This window comes from Ambystoma mexicanum, chromosome 5p (assembly GCF_040938575.1).
Source record: "Ambystoma mexicanum isolate Mex_15411 chromosome 5p, UKY_AmexF1_1, whole genome shotgun sequence".
NCBI classification, from domain to species: Eukaryota; Metazoa; Chordata; class Amphibia; order Caudata; family Ambystomatidae; genus Ambystoma; species Ambystoma mexicanum.
In genome coordinates, this window is record NC_090930.1 from 109,427,211 (window position 1) to 109,450,253 (window position 23,043).

Below are 23,043 nucleotides of genomic sequence, written 5' to 3' on the forward strand. Positions count from 1 at the left end.
TTTTAAATCATTCCCCAGCAGGACTCTCCCGGCCACCTCATTCTGGACACTGACAGGAACCCTCACTGTCATTTATTACACTGAATGAGACTGCTAGAATTGGAACAACTGGACAGGGCCTCCAGAACATCTATTGCAGGGGTGCACAACTGATTTTGACAGAGGGCCGAAAGTACCTCACATGAGGACTATAGTGGGCCGAAAAGTAAATGTGGGCGGGGCGGTAGGCGGGGCAGGAGGCTTTTTAAAACCCCAATTTGTATTAAACACATGGAAAAAGAATATGTTTTTGAGGGGTAACAATTTTTATTTGCATTTCAAACTTACATTTTGTACTACACATTTTCCATTGTTATAATTTATTTCTATTTAGTTATTGTATCTCGTCTGTTTAATTAACTTTTATATATTTTATTGACACTAGATTGGACATTCTGTTATTTTGGACTGCTATAGTTTGCTGTTTGGTTTGCCCAAGAGGAGCATGGCCTTCGTTGAGTCAGGTTTCCTCAAAAAGCAAAGGATGTACATCTCCTAGCTGTGCCTGTTTTAGCTTTATTATTGGGTTCACTCTTGGAGTGCAACACTATGCCCCATGGCTCCCACCCCCAACCAAACACTATGCCCATGGCTCCCTCACCCCCAACCAAACATTATGCCCCATGGCTCCCTCGACCCCCAAACAAACACTATGCCCCATGGCCCCCACCCCTCAACCAAACACTATGCCCCATGGCCCCCTCAACCAAACACTATGCCCCATGGCCCTCACCCCTCAACCAAACACTATGCCCCATGGCACCCTCACCCCCAACCAAACACTATGCCCCATGGCACCCTCACCCCAACCAAACATTATGCCCCATGGCACCCCACCCCTCAACCAAACACTATGCCCCATGGCACCCCCACCCCTCAACCAAACACTATGCCCCATGGCACCCCCACCCCTCAACCAAACACTATGCCCCATGGCACCCCCACCCCTCAACCAAACACTATGCCCCATGGCACCCCCACCCCTCAACCAAACACTATGCCCCATGGCCCCCACCCCTCAACCAAACACTATGCCCCATGGCACCCCCACCCCTCAACCAAACACTATGCCCCATGGCACCCTCAATTCCAACCAAACACTATGCCCCATGGCACCCTCAACACCCAACCAAACACTATGCCCCATGGCCCCCACCCCTCAACCAAACACTATGCCCCATGGCCACCACCCCTCAACCAAACACTATGCCCCATGGCACCCTCAACCCCAACCAAACACCATGCACCCATACACACCCGCACACCCCACCCCCCAACTCAGAACCCCCCACCCCCCAAATCAGCACACACAAACTAGCACCCATACAGACCCGAACCCCCCACCCCCCAACTCCAAACCCCCCACCCCCCAACTCAGTACACACAAGCATGCACCCATACAGACCCGAACCCCCCACCCCCCAACTGAGCACACACACAAACATGCACCCATACAGACCCGAACCCCCACCCCCCCAACTCAGCACACACACAACCATGCACCCACACAGACCCGAACCCCCACCTCAGCACACACACAAACATGCACCCATACAGTCCCGAAACCCCACCCCCCTACCCAGCACACACACTCTCAAGCATGCACCAATACAGACCCAAACCGCCCATCCCCTAACTCAGCACACTCTCAAACATGCACCCATACAGACCAGAACCCCCCCCACCCCCCCAAATCAGCACACTCTCAAACATGTACCCATACAGACCCGAACCCCCCCCTACCCCCCCAAATCAGCACTCTCAAACATGTACCCATACAGACCCGAACCCGCACCCCCCAAATCAGCACACTCTCAAACAAGCACCCATACAGACCCAAACCCCCCCACCCCCCAACTCAGCACACTCTCAAACATGCACCCATACAGACCAGAACCCCCCCCATCCCCCAAATCATCATACAAACTAGCAAGCATGCACACATACAGACCCTGCATCTCAACATACACCGCACTTACACTCCAAAACAAACATTCATGCACACCCGACACCTCCCCACCCCCGCATCTCAACATACACACAAAAAACATTCAAATCCAAACATCATACAAATCCAACACCCCCACACACCCCCATCCCCGCATCTCAACATACACACAAAAAACATTCAAATCCAAACATTCATACACATCCGACACCCCCCCACCCGCATCTCAACATACACACAAAAAACATTAAAATCCAAACATTCATACACATCCGACACCCCCTACCCCCGCATCTTAACATACACACAAGAAACATTCAAATCCAAACATTCATACACATCCGACACCCCCCCACCCCCGCATCTCAACATACACACAAAAAACATTAAAATCCAAACATTCATACACATCCGACACCCCCCCACGCATCTCAACATACACAGACAAACATACACTTACCGGAGACGTGCTGGAAGGCAGGTAAGCTGGAAGTCGCTGGAATAGTACTATGGCTGGCATGGTCCAAGGCTGAAATGCCTTCCGGCATCAAGCCTTATGGACCACGCCAGCCGTAGTTCTGGCACTCCATTGGTGCAGCACACACGCACTATGTGGCTCGTAGGAGCGACGTGGTGCATATGTGCTGAGCCAATGACGGCCAGTGTTTTGTCCGGCCCTGAAGACAACAAAGACTTTCCTAATGGTGGGCGGCCGATGCTGCTTGCAGGCCGCCCTCCATTAGGAAAGTCTTTGTTGTCTTCCGGGTCAGACAAAAGAGCATGGCAGGCCGCAACTGGCCCGCGGGCCGTATGTTGTGCACCCATGATCTAGTGGGACCTTTGGGTGCCTTAGCAACATCCTAAGGATTGAAAAAGCTTTCATCCACAACTGTTCTGCTGGACCAAGTGTCTATCCTGGCAGGGGTGTCCTGGCCATTTACAAGAACACTGTCCCTATAATACCCTTTTGAGTTCTCTGGAATGGAGTTATACACATCCATATTCTGTTTCCTACACAGATCCAGGATTTTAAGGATACACTGGCTTGAACACCCAAGGGTTCTTCAGCCAATAAGTGAAAGTGGGCACTAGCCATTTGTAATTCTCCCTCAAGGATGAAGGCTAAGGAGGCAGTGCTGATCCCTGCATGTTTACCCTTGCTTCTGGGATCCCCTTTCAGGTGGTCAGTAGACCCACAGACGTAGAATTTACCAAATGTTCTCTAGAATGGGAGTTTCTGCTGACCTTCCTCTGGTTGGACACCAGAGGATTCACTAGGTCTAGCAGGTTTCCCATGGGATCGATCCTTATGTTGTTTGGGGGCCTCTTCTGGTGGGTTGGAATTAGAAATATCTTTATTCTCACTTTGGTGCTGCTTCCCCTCATCTTTTTTGTTAGTGGCCCAAGAATCCTTATGAGTGGCCCTGTTGGCTACCCATGAGTCAGCCGCTCTGGCTAACCTTTTGGGATCAAGTTCCTTAGAGTCAGCCAAGTGCTGTCTCAGCTCAGGATAGCAGGCATCACAAATAGTTTCCAATAAAAACAGATTTCTCTTTCTTTCAAAAGTTTTAACTCTGCAACTCTTTACCCAAACATCTATGTTCTTCAAACATTCACACACCCATGTAGCACCATCAGTCTTTTTGAGGGTCCTAAACCTCTTAAGGAACTGGGAATGAGTTTTCCCAAATCTAGCTATTATTGTTTGTTTGCTTGTTTATTTGTTTATTATTTTTGTATTGCGCACCAGACCCGTGGGTATAAGGGCGCATAGCATAAGACAACTTTAGGCTTAGTTACACAGCAATTACAATACAGTGCATATGGATCAGGCAATATCTGTCAAACACAGATATATCATTGGGTTTATAGTCAAAAAACCGAATAAAAGAATCTCGAAAAAAAAAATATTGAGTTTTTTTTAATACGTTTTTATTTTGAAATGGGGGGGTTCCCCACCCAATGGGGGGGTTCCCCACCCCCCTTTTTTCATTTTTTTTTTATTTTACCCTTTTTTTATACTTACCTGAACCCACAAATACATATAAATAAATAAATAAATAATTCGAGATTTTTTTTTCGAGATTTTTGTAATTCAATATTTTTTTTTCGGTTTTTTGACCGACCACCATATCGTTGTGCATACATCAAGGCTTCAAAAAAGAAGCAGCTGTACAAGTCGGAAGAAAACTGGACAGATGGTCATTTACAATGGATAGTCATAACTGTTCATTTAAAATCACAGGTAGGTGGCTACTTAACTACAAAATTATTTACAAGGTGGCAGAGAAGATCAATTGTAGGTATCAGAAAACTTTATTTATCTAAGTCGTTGATCCATCTTATTAAATTTTGGCGGAGGTTCTGGTAGGATTGGTCTGCTCTGAATGGGGGGGAGAGGGGTAGGGCATTACAAAATCGGGCTGCCTTGTGTCACGATGCCCGCTCCCGGGGAGCCGGCTCAGGCCCTGCGTCCCCGAAAGCGGACATCAAGTCCCCGGGGAAGGTCCCAGCAACCCCTTATAGGGGCCCTTTGGACAGCATCCTGGCGCCCATGGCGCCAGGCTCATAGAAAACGTCAGTTCTGGCGCCATAGGCGCCAGGCTCATTATGAAAGTGTTTGGGTGCACTTACCTGATGCAGACCATGCTGCAGAACCCTGGCCTCCTTGAGGCCTGAAAGGAACTACTTTACCTGTGCGACTCATTTACCAACTGGGCGTGGTCGGGGAAGGATACATACCTGATTGGAGGAAGGACACATTCTAGGAACTTCTTCCAATGCTATTTAAACCACACCCGATCAGCCACACGTGCTTCGCGTTGTTCTGCATCTAGCAGCTGGACGCTCACCGTGTCTGCTCCTGCATCTTGACTTCTGCCACACCTGCCAGCATCCTGAATCACCTGCAAAGGAAGGGAACAAGAGAATAGAAGAAGGAAAAGGCCTCACCTGCTAAATCTGCATCCCAGAGACATTTCGCCGACAATCCTGAAAAGGAAGACATTTATTTTTAAAAGCACATCGCATCGATCGCTGCAGCGCCGCATTCTACTCACCTTTACAGGGCGCGTCCATGTTTAGCAGCAACCATCTGGATTCGCAGTCGCGCCCCCGCGCCTAGGGAGAAAAAGACAAGAACAAAGGTGAGAGAAAGAAGGGAAAAGGGAAGCTAAAACTCCATGTCAAGACTTACCTGTTGGGTCATTCCCTTTTCATTTCGGGTCCGCGCCGCATCCAAGCATTTTCGGACCCCGGCCCCTAAGGGGAAAAAGACATCAGCGTTAATGAGTGAATGAAAAGACATTACCAAAACACTCATTAAAGACTTACCTGATTTCCACAAGGATTTCACCGCTCACCTTGGGTCGGTGCCTGTTCCCCGGCATTCCGTACCCCGGCCCCTATGGGGAAAAAGACACTAGCATTAGAACATTAATGCATGGACACGCGGGGAACCACTTATAGAAAAACTTACCTGGAAGCCAAGCAAGTTTGGTTCTCACCCATCCGAAAATCCAGTGACATAACTGGATACCAACGCGCCCCTGCATCAGAAGCAGGATGGAGAGCTTGTCCTTCCAGACCCTAAGGTGAGACGCTACGGGGCAGCACAGAAGGGTTTTGAGGAGGGTGAGAGGGGTAAGTGGAGGCCGATTGCATTACCCCGCAAACAGTTAACCCCCTATTCTCACCTACAGAAGGATACTTCTGCGAGTCAGACAAGCCAGATCTGGGGCCCGGTCCAGTCCATCTTCTGAACCCTGCGCATCACCTTAGACGAGGTCACAGCAGCGCGAACCAGGCCAGCGCCCCCGTGGGAGTCCGGTGAGCGGTACACCTTGACCGTGAAGCTGTTGCCCCCAACTCTAGATAGCTTGAATCTTGGGACTAGAAGGCAGTTGGTATTGGATAATCTGCTAGTTCTTGTGGAGGATTTTCTAATGAGTCTTTCAGTCAAACAGCAGCGTGCCACATTGTTCAGGCATTTATAGGTGAGTGAGGCGACTTTTAGATTGATTTTATCATGAGTTGAAAGCCAGTTATTGGCTCTTCTAATCTCAGAGATGTGTTCTCTCCTGGATATTCCGAGTGCTGCTCTCCGGGCATTATTCTGATGTGTGGGATGTTTTTACCCATGCATCCGAACCCTACCTCAAAAACTGTGCAGTACTGACATGGAAAACATCATGATGGCCAGAGCTTCCCAGAAAATGCACAGGGAAATGCATGAAGAATAGGCTGCCACTCATTTTTGCCGATGTTATGGGCCCAGAAGGACACTGCCTAAAACCACCATTGGACTACCCACACAGTAGTCTGAAACCATTGGGAATGGCAATGCTGATTGCCAAAAGCAAACCCATAACTGTTGGGAATTCATTTTCTTAAATCCCAAAAAGGGGTGCAGTACCAGTACTCACCACTATCAAAAAGCCGGCGTTTTAAAACAACACCAGATTTTACTTTTTTTGTGTAAAACTGAATAAATGAACCCAAGGCAAGCCAAAGAAAGACTTACTGAGAGGTGGATACAATGTAAAGTTATATTCTGAAGTGACTTGAAGGTTTATAACAAGACTGGCTGAGCTGTGGATTTCAGCAGTTTAAGTAAATTTGGACTGAAAGACACTAAAAATCTAAATGTTTAAAAGAAATAAGTGACCTACTTTTGAGTGTCACATAGGTTGCAATTGTTTAAATGTCATAGTTTTAAACTTAGAATCAGCATTCTAGCTGCATATGTAAACATTGTCTTGACTTAAACTGGGTAACAAAAAGTGACATTTTATCTGAAACCTGGCTTAAGGAACTGAATTCTGCCCACCAGCTACCCCGACAGGCGATGAGACTTGAGTCACAGCTGTGTTCCCAGGCCTATCTGCCTTTTGCTGGCCACACTAAGGATATGCCATCTCTCTGATAATTGAATTAAGGGGAGCCCCACAGAATACAGGAGCTCTGAACAAAGCCCTGTCCTGACTCAGGCAAATGTTTTATTGGCGGGAGTCGTAAATGGAGCTTCCTCCTGGAAGGACAGGGGAGGGGCACTGCCTGTGAGAGCAAGCTGGCTTGGCAGAACTGGAAAAACCAGAAATTCAACCTTGTGCTGGGGGGAAACCACACCCCTTTGCGGCCAGAACATAACTCTAAAAAGATGAATAACTCATAGTACGGACTTGTGAAAATTATTTAAATGATACCATAATTCTTGTGATTTTTCTGCCCACATTTTAAGACGTGTTAGGACCCGGTGGTATGTTCAGGGGGGTTTTAGCGGAAAAGAGGATATTACTCAAAATGTGTGCATGTGAAAAATCTGACATTTCATCAACTAATGTCCATATTCCTTGCGCACATATGTATAAATTTGGGGTAATGTCCGATATTGCGAAACCAGTTAAAAAGTGAAATATGTGCCATTTTTGAACCCAAGCCCCCAGGAAGAGCAGATTTGGACAGGGTATACCTCCTGTGATATGTGAAGGGTGCATGTAATTGTAAACAAATGTGTACCTGTGCAAATGTTTTTTGAGCAAATATAGATTGTGTGTAAAGTTGATAGGGGTGGGTTCTCTGTACCATAAACAGACCTCATCATGATGACACTTCATTTCATTCCCCCAATCAAGTGGAAGCGGATGAAGTGGCCAATGGCAAGTGGAGAGGGGTAGGGGCTAGTGATGCTGCACACACACCCATTTTAAAAACAGATAAAAGCAGACAGACAGGACAGATAGGGACCTTCAAATCCATTTGCAGCTGGAAGCTCTGCTGGGAAAATCCATACTTTACCTCCATCAATCTCTAGAGAAAGCTGTGCAGAAAGATCCAGACTTCAAATCCATCAATCTCCAGAATCCAGAGAGAGAGAGAGCAGACCCAGACCAGACCGCTATTAGCAGAACCAGAGAGAGCTGACCCAGATCACTGTGAAGTGCAGAGACCAGAGTCCAGTCTAAAACCTGACCAGATCCGGGGCGAGGCCCATTTAATTCAAGAATATAGTGTGAGTACCTAGTAGAACTGTGCAGAACCAATCTCTTAGTTAAAATAATATAATTCAATCCTATTTTAATCTAGGTAGAACTGCCTCCTAACTGTCACCTGTCATTTTCTAGTTGCAAGCTGCACTTGTCTTTTTGAACTTTAAATTTTCAAATCTGAAAAATGACCTTTATTTAATCGCTCATATCTCCGTGACCGTTTGTCCTAGAGACTTGCAGTAACTTTCATCTGGAAGCTGCGATCCCAGGCTGTCCTAGGACCCCAATACGATATTGATAGTCCTTGTAGTTCCTCTGTAATCGTGCCCGGCGCACTCGGAAAAATCTGCCGCGATTTGACATTTTGCCGCGATTTGCAAGATTCTCCACGTGTAAAAATCTGCTGCTGCTTGCCTTCCGTTAAAGAAAAAATGTGTTTAACCTGCCAATCATTCCTGAATCATTGCTAGGGTGAGCCTGGACTAATATTAACTAGATACCACTCACCCTGAACCTCTAGAGGGAATTAAAAGCATTTTAGCATATTTTTCACTTCATTGCCAGCACATATAAAAGCATTTTGGGCCTGTGTTTAAAACTCCGATCTGTAATCTAAGCTTGCTGGGGTGAACTGAATCACATTTGATTGCATTTCTGAGAACTGTGTGCCTTTCTTCCATTTCCTTGCATTGCATAAAAGGGGAGGGGATTGCCAGAGAAAAGTGATTACATTGTTTTGTTGAACGCATATTGAGTATTTTCTGTACTGCATTTTCATTCCACCTTGCATCCATTTGAAACCATAAAGTATTGTTGCTATCTTATCCATCCTATAACCACTCATCATTGATTATAAAGAAGTGTGCTAGTGCCAGACTATCCATTATTGATTACTGCTCAGATTCAGTGTGATATTCAATTATTAATTTATTATAAAGCGTGATATATATATATATATTGTTTAAATTATCAAATAAACCTTTAAACTTGCAAAACAGAAATACGTCTTGGCTCAGTGGGATTCCAAGGGAGGGGTGTTATATAGGGGTAGTCATCCAGAACGCATGAACTGGACATAAAGATATATCAATAAGGGTTTTCATTCAGTATTCTAGACTAGGCGTTGAATTAGCTGTAGTGCTGAATTGAATCCTCTTACAGATGGATTTGGATTTTTTTAACAGTTTGCAAGTATATGCCGTAGCCGAGACCATAGCCTTTACTTCCTTATTGAGAGACAATGTAGAGTCTAGGTAGAACCCCAGGGTTTTCACCTACCTAGTGATAGTGTTATTGTCGATATTAAAGTCGGTGTAGTTGGGGCTCAGTTTTTTAAGGGTTGAGGATGTGCCCATGATAATGATCTCAGTCTTGTCATCATTCAGGCATAGTCCATGGGTGGCCATCCATGCCTGGATGATGAGATATACCCTATTCACTAAGGCCAAATTGTTGTCGTAATCCCCAGTAAGTGGTAGGAGTATCATCTGCATAATTAGTGTAGGTGATACCAAGATGGTCCAGATCATCGAAAAGCGGCTTTGTGAAAAAGTTGTATAGGGTAGGTGAGACTCACGAACCCTGGGGCACTCCACAAGTGATTGGGATGGGGTCTGCAGCTGCTGTAGGGGAAAAGACTATCATAGTTCGATTGCTTAGAAAGGATTTTATCCATGCTATAGCTTCTGCAGAGAAATATGTGGCAGAGTCCAGATGGCTGCATAAGACCCCGTGGTCCATGAGGTCGAATGCAGCCAAAAGATCCAGGAGGAGAAGAAGGGCCGATTTCCCTTTGTCCCTGAGTTCGTCAATCTGGGCCTTCAGATCTATTAAAGCTGTTTCGGTCCATTGTTGGGACCGGAAACCTGACTGACGTGCTCCAAGTAAAAGGTTGGATTTGAGGTGTTTTTGTATTTGTGAGTAGGCCATCTTGTCTATGTTTTTTAAAAGAAAAGGCACTGTAGTGATTGGTCGGTAATTAGTGGATATACCTGGATCAAGGGTCTGTTTTTTAAGTAGTGGTAACACCCACGATTCTTTGAGGTTATTAGGGATAATGCCTGAGGAGAAGGATGCATTGATGAGTTTTGTGATGAAAGGAGGCAGGTCTCTGGCTGCATCCTTTATAAGATGGGCAGGGCATTGATCGCCTTGACAGTTTGAAGGTTTGAGTGATAGGATGTTTTTTTTCTGTTTCGAGTATGGTAACTTTAGAGAACTTGAAGGGCAGGGGATCAGCAGTATTGTTGGGAGGTGCAAGGGCGACAGTAGGTGGCGTGATACAGGTTAGGGATGCTTTTTTCTTTGCAATTTTAGATTGTAGGCTCGTGACTTTATTGGCAAGTGCTTGCTGTATGTTTGAGCACCATCATCTGTCTTTTACACAGTGGTCAGGCACTGGGATGGGAGCTTCCAGCTCTTTCAGGATAACAAAGAGCTCTTTCGTACTTGATTTGGCCTGTGATATTCTAGAATTGTAAGTTTCACGTTTAGCTAGAAGTATTTCCTTTTTGTAGAGAACAGTTATAGTGCTGAGGTTGGGTTTATTTTCCCCAAGATGGTGAAAATCTCCAGGAGACCTTGCATTGTAGTGTTTTCAAGTGGGGTGTAAACCATGTATTAAGGCAGGCTTTTAGCTTGCTTCTTATCATTTTAAGTGGCGCTATTGAGTCAAGTGATGAGGATAGGACTTTGTTAAACTCATTGACCAATGCATCAGGCCCCAAGTTGTCAGGAAGTGCATTGAGTGTAGGGAGGATGAGGGGGGAGTAGGTTATCACAGGTAATATTCTTTTTGTTCCTTGTGGGTACAGGTGGAGCGAACAATAAGGGCGTGGAGATGGGTTTTTTAGTGTCTAGGGAGAAGGCTACGAGGTGGTGGTCTGTCCTGATCTGGTGTGATATGGATGAGACAGATGCGTTGCAGTTGTAATCTGCGACCCAGTCAAGTATTCTTCCTTTGTTGTGAGTAGGGTGGAGCACTCTCTGGGTGAGGCCTAATTCAGTTAAGTTGTTGGCCACTCTGGTTGCATGCATATCTTTAGGGTCATTAAAACCTAAATTCATATCCCCTAGATCAAAGCTAGTTTAACATTTTCATACTCCATCCTGTCTATTTCCCCCACCTCCATTACAGCATCAGCTGCAACCTGGGGTAGCCTAGACAAAAGCCAAGGAATCAGCTGATTCCCTGTAATTTCTTGAATCCCATAATTATACTCAAAAGCAGCCAACCAATTCAAAATGTCAAGCTTAACCTCATACATACTTACTGCATCTTTGGGCATGTGAGGCCTCTTAGGACTGGAAGACGTAGAAGACTCTGGGAGAGAACCATTCTCGAGAGACAATGGGCCTCATTACGACCCTGGCGGTATGGGGTTAATGGTGCCGTAAAAGGTGCTGGCGCCGTTTACCCCGAACCGCCACATTGCGAGGTCCCTTCGCGGGACCCAGGAAGTAACGCATGGTCAAACCAGGCGTGCTTACCGGGTCCCGCGAGGGGAAGAGGGAGCAAACAACGGGCCAACTCGTAATGGCCTGTTTGCTCCCTCTCCCATTCCCATTCAACTCTATGGGGACTGAAATTGGAATGGGGAAGGACCGGGTCCGGGTCCTTGGATGGAGGAATTACCGGGCATTCCGAACTTGGAATGGCCCGGTAATTCCACATTCTGTGGACCCGGACCCAGACGCGATTTCGGGGGCAGCCGTGCCGCCAATAGCAGCAAGGCTACTGCTGAGGTCGTAATGAGGGCAAATGTCTTCATTTCAAGAGCATGTTGTAATTCCATTTCCCTTAGTTTAAGTTCTTGATGTTTACTTTCAGTTTGAGCTTGGAGCCTTTTGAATTCTAACTCAAGTCTCATCTTCTCCAGAGAGACAAACCCTGGACTCAGCACTGGACCTGGTAGGGTCCCTGTGGCTAAAGATTGAGTCCTAAGAGCAGGTGGAGGTGCAGCAGGGCCTACATCTTGAGGCTCCTCTGCCTCTTCTAACTCATCAATAACATCTGAGTTGGACTGAGCGGGCAGCTCACTGATTCTGATCTCCTGTGACTTTACTTCTGCTGCCACTTGGTCTCATGTGTTTAGTCTGCTTGCTTAAACTTTCGAATGTAGGCGTTTTTCATCTGCAGCCGCTTTGTTGGATTTGCATAATATGCCTCCCCCTCCTTGCCTCTCCTCTTATTTGTCTCAGGCACGTATGACAATGTTCATCTTACCCTAAACCGCCCTCCCCTCTCTCCTTCATTCATGCGTACCTCTTGCATCATTGGAAGCACCGTCAGGCATGTGCAATATCTTTTTGTCATATGTTGTAACAGTCTGTAGTCCTCCTGACCTATGTTGTACCACTAAAACGCATTGCACATGCCCATTCTGAATTTACCAATGCCTATTAAGAATGTTATTCTCTGTTTTTGTTTTTCACCCTCCCTGCGTTGGAGCACTTTGAAATGCTTTATAAGTGCATAGGCGCTATATAAATGACCAATACATGAATAAATAAAATAAATAAATCTGAAACGATTACTACCATGCCCGTACTGACTTACATGTGGGAACATGCTTTGTACTTGCTATAGAAATACGCCATCGAAGGTCAAAATGTTTCAGGTGACTCTTCTAGAATGAGTGGCGTTCATCAGCACGAAGCTGTGCTGTCTGGCAAGCGACAAAACTTCCACAATGTGAAGGTTGCACATGAGTCACTCTATTCATCCGAACAAAAGCATGACAAGGCTGGGACATTATGGGGGATAAACAGCAACCCTCCTGCCTCCCCAACCCTCAAGATGGGGGGGGGAAGATGATTATTCACAGAAGGACAATGAAATGTGATGCAGCTTGACGAAGGAGACCAACGATGACAAGACAGAACCTTCATCGCATGCTAAAAAGGCGAAGGCGAGAAACTGCTATAAAAACACCCTGCAGCTGTGCATTAGGCATGTTGAAAAGAAGCCCGATGCATCGTTCCTTAGCATTGTTCAGAGAGAGAAAGAATGATTGACCTCAAATATGTACGTAACAACAACACACAGCTTTAAGTTCTTACGTCACTCGTAGATTGAGGGCGGTGTGTTCCACACTGGACATTTAAGGTGTATCCTTTATATGTCACATTGCAGACTGCAGACAGAAGGAAGGTGTGTTCCACCCTGGACATTTAAGATCTGTCCTTGATATGCCACTGTGCAGACTGCGAAGAGGAGGACGGTGTTTTCCACCCAAGATATGTAAGGTCTATCCTTGATATGTCACTGTGTAGACTCCAGTGAGGAGAACAAGTGTGAGCTGTATTTACAGAGAAGACAGCAGCGTTTTGACTCTGCATTCTGCTTGCCACCATTAAGCAACACTGGGATTTGATGTGGCACCCCCGCAGAGTGACAGAATGCATTGTTGTACAGACGGTTCAGGCAACCCAATTGTGGTAGCAGAGTCATTGCATGCAGTGTTGGAGAGAAATTCCAGGCAGCACTGACAGTTGATGTGCCACCGGTACACCAGACGTGCTGGGGGTTGCCCCTTGCCTGCATCGCCAATAGCCAAGGAACAGTGGCAATAGGCATGTGGACTCTCACTGGGGTTTAGACTGCCTTGCCCTTTACTGTACTCAGAAGCTTTTGAGGACTACGGAAGAGGCATCCATGCAATGCTTTGTGCTCAGAGGTGCGCCAGGTCTGAAGGGAGTGCCCGCGGAGCAGGGAATACATATGTATACTGTCTCATAGGCACAATGTTGGTTCTCGTATGCCCTGCCCCGTGTATCATTGGGAGCCCTGGGAATTCGGGGACAGAATATTAATACTTCCACTTCTTATCATTTACTGTGAGATTTGGACTACCCGAGTCCTGCTCCATGTACTGGGGTACTGAAGCTCTCTGAACTTCAGTATCACATTACCATTGTAGCCATAGGGCTTTGGCCTCATGGTTGTTAGTTGGCTAAATTGCTGGACTGTGTGAGGAATTGCCATATGGCAAGTGTGCAAAGCTCTGGCTTTTTTATTTGTATCAATACATTCAATGATGCTGGTGGTTTCTTTTCCTAAAGTGTAATCTGCTAATGAGATCACCCTTTATCGCCAACTCAATGCCAGAATTATAGTGTACTTGTGCCCTACTGCATTATTAGCCTGAGGCGCAGCACCTGCTCTTCTCGTGGTGCAGACCAGGTCCAAAGGTCCCAAGATGTCCACTCGACTGCCGTGGCAACAGCAAAGTTACTGCGGCACAGGGGTGGCATTTAGGATATGCAGGTGTTTTGCACCCTGGTCATTTAAGGTCTATACTCATCAATACTCTCTCAATGTATTCAACGCCAACACACAAAATTAAGTTATTACGTCACTGGTGGATTGAGGGATGTGTGTTCCAACCTGGTCTTTCAAGGTCTATGCTTGATATGTATGTCACTGTGCAGACTGCAGAGAGGAGGTGGGCGTGTTACATTCTGGACATGTAAGGTCTTTTCTTGATATGTAACTGTGCAGACTGTATTGAGGAGAAAATGTGTAAGCTCCATTTCCGAGAAGAGAGCTGAATCTTCACTCTGGGTTCTGCTTGCCACCATTGTTTTCTATGCAACACTGGGATTTGGGATGGCACCCCTGCAGAGTTACAGTATGAAGTGTAGGACAGATGGTTCAGGCAGCCCTGACATTTGCGCTAGCAGGGACACTGTATGCAGTGTAGGACGGGAGGTCCAGGCAGCGCACAGTTGAGGTGGCAGGGTCATTGTACATCGTGCAGGACAGAAGGTCCAGGAAACACTGACAGCTCCGGTGACATGATCACTGTATACAGTACAGTACTTAAAAGTGAAAAGGGACAGAACCCAGCTCTGACATTATAGCTTGAGGAGTGATGCAGTGTGTCGTGGTTATTTCGCTCCGAGCCCTGCATATGAAGGCTGAGGAGTCAAGCACTGAGGGATGATAACTTTTCCCAATCCCTGATTTAAGTGGGTGCTGGGTCAATGCATGGTGAAAGGTCTCTTTAGAAAGTACAGACAGCCGAAGCAGCAGTTACTCTGCCTGGAGTGAGAGGTTTCTCTTGGGTGGTAGTACCTAACCTTTGAGAGGATGTTTTCCTGGATGCCTTCCTTGTCCTCCAACTTCCCAACCATGTCTCTGTAGAGACCCATCTCTTGCAGCTCTGATTCCCGGCCCAGAGTCAACACAGTTCAGTAGTCCAGGACGAGGGAGGTGGTTGTAGTCCTGGTGAGATAGTGTTACTAACACTAGACTCTGGGCTTCAACTGCATCAGCATCCCATGCAAAATGTCCATTGCACTGTCTATGTGAGCTGTTGAGGGTAGAAGGTGGTGGTCTACTATGCATGGAGAGAATAGTAAATGCCGGAGACAGGTTGCATGCAGAAAACTTGCTGCTGGGGTGCAACCCAGCAGCAACACTGGATGAGGGGTTGCCCCTTGTCTGCATCTCCAATAGCTACATAACAGGGGAAAGGGATATGTGGCATCTCAATAGGGTTCAGACGGTCTTATCCCTATACTGAACTCAGCATAGTTGGAGGAGACTGGAAGAGGCATTGGCACTATGCTTTGTGTCCCAGAGGAGCGCTGGGTCTGAAGGAGAGCAGGGAGCCCAAGGGGAGCAGGGAATACCTATGTATTCTGTTTCATAGGTACAATATTGCTTCTCAAATGCCCTGACCTGTGCATCATTGGGACCCCATGGAATTGGGGAACAGAATATTAATACTTCATCCCATCACAAAATAAAGCAGTGGCAAGATGGTTTACATCCCACCTCAATACAATGAGAAAAACAAACCAGAAACTTCAACAAGAATGGAGGAAAAGCTTCGCCTAGGCAAAAAGAATAAACAATCAAAAACAAATCCGAGCATACAAAAAGGAAATTCTCAAAGCCAAAAAGAAATACTAAGACAACTGAATCACTAATGCCACCAACACCCGGAAATAACTGTTTAACATCCTAAATGAGATGAGAAACCCACCTGGATGCAACAGCACACTAGTACCTTCACAAAAACGATATTACAACCTTGAAGACCACATTAAACATAAAATCACTATCATACATTCGATTACCCAAAGCAGACCAATCAGCCAGACCATGCACCATGCCCCACCTACCCTGGAATCACAGAACAAGCTGAAAAGCTTCACCCAAATATCAGGCAAGAGATTTGTTAAGCTGGTGAAACATAGCAATAAAGCAGGCTCCCCAATGGAAACCAGCCTACCAGACATCTATAAATCAATCCTTACACAGGGCATCCCATTGGAATGCCACAGAAACCTCTTCAACCATTCGCTCTCAAAGGGGAGACTACTGCTGGTTTTCAAATTTGCGTACATAAATGACTCCTCAAGAATACTACGGGCAATGGGGAAGACCTCTCTAACTAAAAATCTATATCAAACATTCCCTATCCGGCAAAACTGCTAGAGACCTGTGTCTACGAACAAACACTAGAACATTCAGGAAACCACCAACTATTGGACCAGGCACAACTCGGTTTCAGACCCATGAGAGGGACAGAGACAGCACTTCCCTCCATCTGGGATGACCTAAATACCAATGCAGATTTCAACACAAACTCAGCACTGATACTACTTGACCTCTCTGCAGCGTTCGACACAGTCAGCCACAACATCCTCATCAAGAGACTGAAAGAAGTAGGGATCAACAACACAGCGCTGCTATGGATTAAATTGTTCCTATCTGAAAGAACAGAATCAGTAAGGATAAAACCATTCAAATCCACACTGCGTGAGACCACCTGTGTAGTACCACAAGGATCCTCCCTATCCCCACTCCTCTTCAACATCTACATGACTCCACTAATCAACCTCGCAAACAGGCACAGCCTCACCTGCTACAACTACACATATGACACCAAAATCATCAACAAAATTCAAGATGTAAAAAGGAGAACGCAACACTAGTATGACATGATATATCATATTTTATTTGAATCGCGCTCGTACACAAGTGTTTCAGAGCACGACAAGGCAAGGGAGGGGAACAGGGGAGAACAAAACAACGATCTTACTAGGCCCAATGACATTGAGAACGTGCAAGTGCATGGGAAGGTGAAAGGGGAAAAGTGCATGGAAGGGGGAGAGTGGAAAGTGCGGAGCAGAGGATAGACAGATAAATAATAATAATGGATCAATAAGCAGGGGTAGTGCAGCCAGCAAGTGGCAAGTGCTGTGTTTACGTCAGCAGACTGGGTAAGTCTGATAAGTGCATAAAAAGAAGAGAAAAATGGGGTTAGCGGACTGTATGGGTACAGATACAGTCTCCAGTGCAAGGGGTGGCCAGGAGGCAGTGCAGAGGGTGGCAGGGTGAGCAGGTACCTAGGCCAAGGAGACAGAGGGTGGAATGGTGTACAGTGCCAAGAGAGAGCAGATCAGCATGGGAGGCGGGGAGCAAAGGCAGATGCAAAGAGGAAGGTCTTGAGGTGCTTCCGGAACCAGAGATGGTTCTCCTCAAGTTTTAGAGTGGAAGGAAGGCTGTTCCAGAGGGAGGCCCCTGCCGAAGACAGAGATCTACCCCCGGCTCATTTCTTTGAGAGACGTCTGACCCTGAGGGAGGTAGAGGAGCAAAGATATCGAGAGGGGAGGTATTTGTGGAAGGACTGCTGAAGGTAATTTGGACCCAGGCCCCAGAAAGCCTTGTGGACAATGCAGACAGTTTTAAATGTAATCCTTGCATCCACTGGGAGCCAATGGAGAGATTTCAGAGCTGGAGAGATACAATCCCAGGGCTTGAGGCCAAGGACAAGTCTTGCGGTCCTGTTCTGGATTAGTTGCAGAGGGCGAAGAGTAGAGGCAGGTAGATTTAGAAAGAGGCTGTTACAATAGTCCAACCTAGAGAGAACCAGAGCCTGGGAGACAGTGAGCTTCTGGGGGAAGGAGAGGAAAGGAAGAGTACCTCTGAGGAGGTGCAGTAGGAAGTTTGACTTTTTAGAGACCTCAGAGATGTGGGCGGAGAAGGAAAGTTTGGAGTCAAAGATGACCCCAAGGTTCTTAGCCTCACAGGTGAGGATAGGAGGAGGGCCAAGCGAGGCCGGCCAGAGAGAGAGGGGAAAGGATGGAGAAGGGTTGCCGATGAGGAGGACCTCCGTCTTGCTGGCATTCAGAGAGAGATAATTGGCGACACACCAATCTTGAATGGCAGTTAGGCAATCAGAGCTGAGGGAGGGAGAGGAGGTGGCTGAGGGCAGCCTGAAAATGAGTTGAGTGTCATCAGCGTAACACTGGCATGCAGTGGGCGAGAGTTTCCTGGTATTGGTTGAAAAGCCAGGGCAATATTTTAGACCCCTGGGGAACACCACAGGTGGAGAGGAAGATAGAGGATAGGAAGGACCTGGGAGAGTCAGAGAGGAAAAAGGTCAGCCAGGCCAGAGCCTGATCAGTGATACCCAGGTTCTCACAGAGACGGTTGAGCAGGATGGTATGGTTGGCCGTGTCGAAGGCAGAAGAGAGATAGAGTAGGATGAGGACATAGGGAATGTTAGAGTCGAGGTTGGAGAGCAGATCTTCACGGATGTTCAGGAGAGCAGTTTCTGTGCTTCTGGCTGCTCTGAAACGAGATTGGTGGTCATAGAGACAGCCAACAGAATCAGAATGAAGGTTAAACTGAGAGAAGGCCAGCTTTTCCAGGAGTTTTCCAAGAAAGGGAGTAATGGAGATTGGGCGATAGTTAGCAGAACAGGAAGGATCAGCTGTGGGTTTCTTGAGAAGAGGATGCACAAGGGAGTCTTTCAGAGGGAAGTGGAAGGATCTTGAAGCAAAGGAATGGTTGCAAAAATCTGAAAGGGCAGGAGCAAGGGTGTCAATGTGGTTCTTGATGGTTTCAGAGGAACAGCGATGAACCTGTTTTTACGAGGCTTTCATAGATCAGACTTGTCTTGCAACCTCATCAGGGGAGAAAAGAGGAAAGGAAGAGAAGAAGGGAGGGGGGGTGGTTAAAGGGGGGTTAGCAAGCGCAGACTGAGGGGGAATAGGAGGGGGAGGGCAGGAGACGGTGGACAAGATGTCCTGGGTTTTTGAGATAAAATGAGAGGCAAGGTTGTTGCAGAGAGCTTGGGAGGCAAGAGGAGGGGTAGAGACTGAAGCGGGGTTGGCAAGCTCCTTGCAGATTTTGAAGAGTTCAGCTGAGTTGTTAGATGCCACAGAGATACAGGCTTGAATGTGGACTCTCTTCTTGATGCGGACAGAGAGTCGGTATTGCCTTTGGAGCAGGCAACAGGCCAGTTTGTCAGAGAATGAACAAGAAGCCCTCCATTTCCTTTCAGCCGCCCTACACTTACGTTTAAGTGTATCTAGGTCGGAGTCGTACCAGGAATTACACTTGGCTTTGGACTTCAAGCTGATCCTCATGACAGGGGCAAGAGCATCAGAAATGGAAGAGTAGAGAAGGGACAGGGTTGTGTCAGGGTGTGCGCAAGCCAGAGGGGAGGAGAGAAGGTAGAAGCAAAAGTCTCAACTGACACACGCTTCATAGGTCGGATGTCTAAGAAGGTAGGTGGCAATGTTGGGGTGAGCTTCGTTTGGGGGAGAAGAGAGTGAGAGATGAGAGGAGAGAAGGCAGTGGTCACTCCAGGAGAGAGGAGTGGTCAGAGGGATAGAGAGGGAGAGGCTAGAGGAGATCAGGACATCAAGTGTGTGTCCTGCAGAGTGCGTCAGGCCAGAGGGGAGGATAGAGAGGTAGAGGGAATTGCAAAGGTGGTGAAAGAGCAGAGATAATAATAATAATTTGGCATTTATATAGCTCTACGAACCCTCAGGTATCTGAGTGCTGCTTATTATTACCCACGGTGTGTGGTGCTCTTTATCAAGCTCGGAAGGATTAAAGTCTGAGTTTGGCCCCGCCGGGATTCGAACCTGCGTTAGCAAGCTCTGGACGGATGTCAAAGCGAGCGCTCTACTCGCTGTGCCACTTGACCGGGTTAATGAGATGCGGGACAGTGGGAATCGAGGTGGATGTTGAGGTCACCAAGGAGGAGGAGTTGAGTATTAGAGGTCAGTAGGGAGGAGGAGAGATCAGCCCACTCAGAAAGAAAAGAGGTGATTTGCCCAGGGGGGGCAATAGAGAGTAGCAACAGTAAGAGAGTGTCTAGGAGAGATTGAAAGCCTGCAGACAAGACATTCAAAAGCAGAGTAAATCTGAGAGAGAATTATAGTGGCAGGAATCCACTCAGGAAAGATCAGGGTTACACCCCCTCCGGGCCAGGTGATCTGGGTGCAGAGAGGATCTTGTAAACATCAGGGGGGAAGGTGTCAAAGCTTGTGACAGAGCTTGCCGTGAACCATGTCTCAGTAAAACCGAGGACATCAAGGTCCAATTCTTCAAGGAGGTGGCAGATGTCCGAGGAGTGTTTGATAGCAGAGCGAGAGTTGAGAGTGGCAAGATGAAAATGGTTTCCGGCCTTAAAGACCTTCCGGGGAGGGGTACAAATCAGACGTACGCCTTGCGGAGTTGTGGAGGTAGCCTGAAGAGGGGCAGAGGAGGAGGGAAGAGTGGTCAAGGTAACCAAGGAATGAGAGGAGGGGACAGCCGGAGATGAAAGGAAGTTGATGAGGCGAGGGAACCGCCTATCGAAGAGGAGGAGATTGGCCTGAGGACCTTGGACAATGACAGTGCCGTTTAGGTAGACATTAAGGATGACACTGGAGGAGTCAAATGAAGCCATGAGGACATCCCAGCAAGTGCCACCGTTAATGGGGGAGGAGGAGACAGGACAGAGCACAGAGATCATATGGGGGGTCCATAGATCTGGCGAAGGAACAACAAAGAGGATGTCAGTGATGTTCTGTCTGGAAGAGGGCTGCTATAGGTATCAGCAATTAGAGACCAGAGTTTGAGGCCAATATATCCTTTTTAAACTTTTTCTTTCCAGACTTAGTGAGAAGGGAAGGATAGTTGATAGAGAAGCAGTTAGAATAGAGGGGGGGAAACAGAAAGCGCCACGAGTGGTAGGAGAGGAGGCAGAGGGGGCAGTAAGCAAGTACAGCAGTATAGAGCAGTCACTGGGCTAGCAGGTACAATCAATGGGCAAAGTTAAGCGCAAAAAACTCCCAAGGTTGACTTTGCAGTCACAAGCAAAACACACCCAAGTTTGACTTTGCAGTTACAAGCAAAAAACACCCACGTTTGACTTTGCAGTTACAAGTAAAACACACACCACGTTTGAAAGCAGGAAGAAAGGCAGTAGACTGTTTCAAAGTGAAAGTCCTCTATGAATGGATGAACATGAAACAGCCTCAAAAAGCAATCCAGACAAGACAGAAATGATGATTATATCCAAAAACAAGGGAACCAACCAATATATTCCATGGTCCACAGAACTAGCAACAGCGCCAACGCCATCCAAAATAGTACAAAACCTTGGAATCCTAATTACCAACAAGCTTAAACCACAAGTAAACACAATAATCAAGAAATGCATCTTCCACCTGCACACAATCAAAAAGATTCTACCATTCTTCTCCTTCATGCACAAAACACTTGTGTCATCTCCCTCATTATGTCCAGATTACCCTAACAGCCGATACATTGGAATGCCAGATTATCTATTGAATTAACTGCAACACATACAGAACGCAGCTCCAGCGCTAAAGATGCTCTATTGGCTGCCAGTCAAAAAACGAATCACATTCAAAACAATGTGCATAACACACATGGCAATCACAGCCAACGAGCAGAATTCTTACACAAGAAAATCGCCATTTACCAGCTGACCAGAACACTAATATCCAGCAACGACATCTGCCTGGAACCTAAACCATATACTCTGTGGATCAGCATTCTCCTGCCTAGCCGCTTCTGAACGAAAATGAATGACCAACACACACAACCCTCGGAATAAACACACAAATGGCAAGATTGAGGACTAGGCCAAACTACCACAAAGTTCAGGGAGGTGGAGAGACGTCTGAGTGGGAGGAAATCCTGGGTGCACCGTTCCCATGGAGGGCTCTACCAGAGGGTAGAGAGAGATAGGACCGTCAGAGGTTGAACGACAGATAGAGGGCATTATAGTTGAAGGGGAAAGAGTGGCGACCAAACAGATAAACCACGGGTCTCAGGAAGCTCAAGGGCACAGGCTAGAGACACCCCCAAGTCCAAAGGGGCCCTGGGAGGTGTGGTGGCTGCATACCAGGATATGTCAGGGGACAGAGTAGACATCCATTAATGTGAACACAGGGGGGTGGAGGAGGCAACACCACTAAACAGCCCTGCTGACAACCCACAACTCTGCCAAGAATATAGGAGGGAGATCCCCCCCTGTGGACAAAGTGGTGGGGATGCAGTGGAGTTCCACCTCTAACCAACCAACAAAAAAAATCAATTTTTCTACTTACACCTCCCAAACTCTAAACAAAATACAGTCATACCTATGCAGCACAACAAACTGCATGCACTTCAGGACACTGCAACAACAAATCAAACCACAGATATCCTAGCACAACAGCACATGACAACTACTGACCAAAAATCACACCTACGCTCAGTGAACAGTGTAAATCAAACTGAAGATGCCAATAGTACATCACAGCTCTCTTGCGCTTGTTTCCCGCTCAGTTCCACTAACTTACCCTACCCTTTTGCTTTTTAGATCCAACAGAGCGCCTTGGGACCCCTCAGGTGATACTAGTGTGTGGTATAAATATCCTTTAACATATCATAACATTACTTCCACTTCTGATAAATGACTGATATTTGGACTACTTTGGTCTTGCTCTGGGGAAAGGAGTACTGAGGGTTTGTGAACTTCTTAATCACTATTGGCTTTGGTCACATGGATATTAGCTGGCAAAATTGCTGGACAGTGTGAGGAATTGACCTGGATTTTTGGGTTTGTACGAACATATAAAATGATGCATGGGACTTTTTCTACCAAAGAGTAATCTGTGAACCAGAACACCCTTTGTTACCAACAGCATAGTGTATGTGTTCCCTGCTGCATCAGTAGCTTGATCCGCAGCACCTGTTCTACTCATGGTGCCTAACAGGTTGAAAGGTCACAAGATGCCCACTCGGCAGCCACTGCAAAA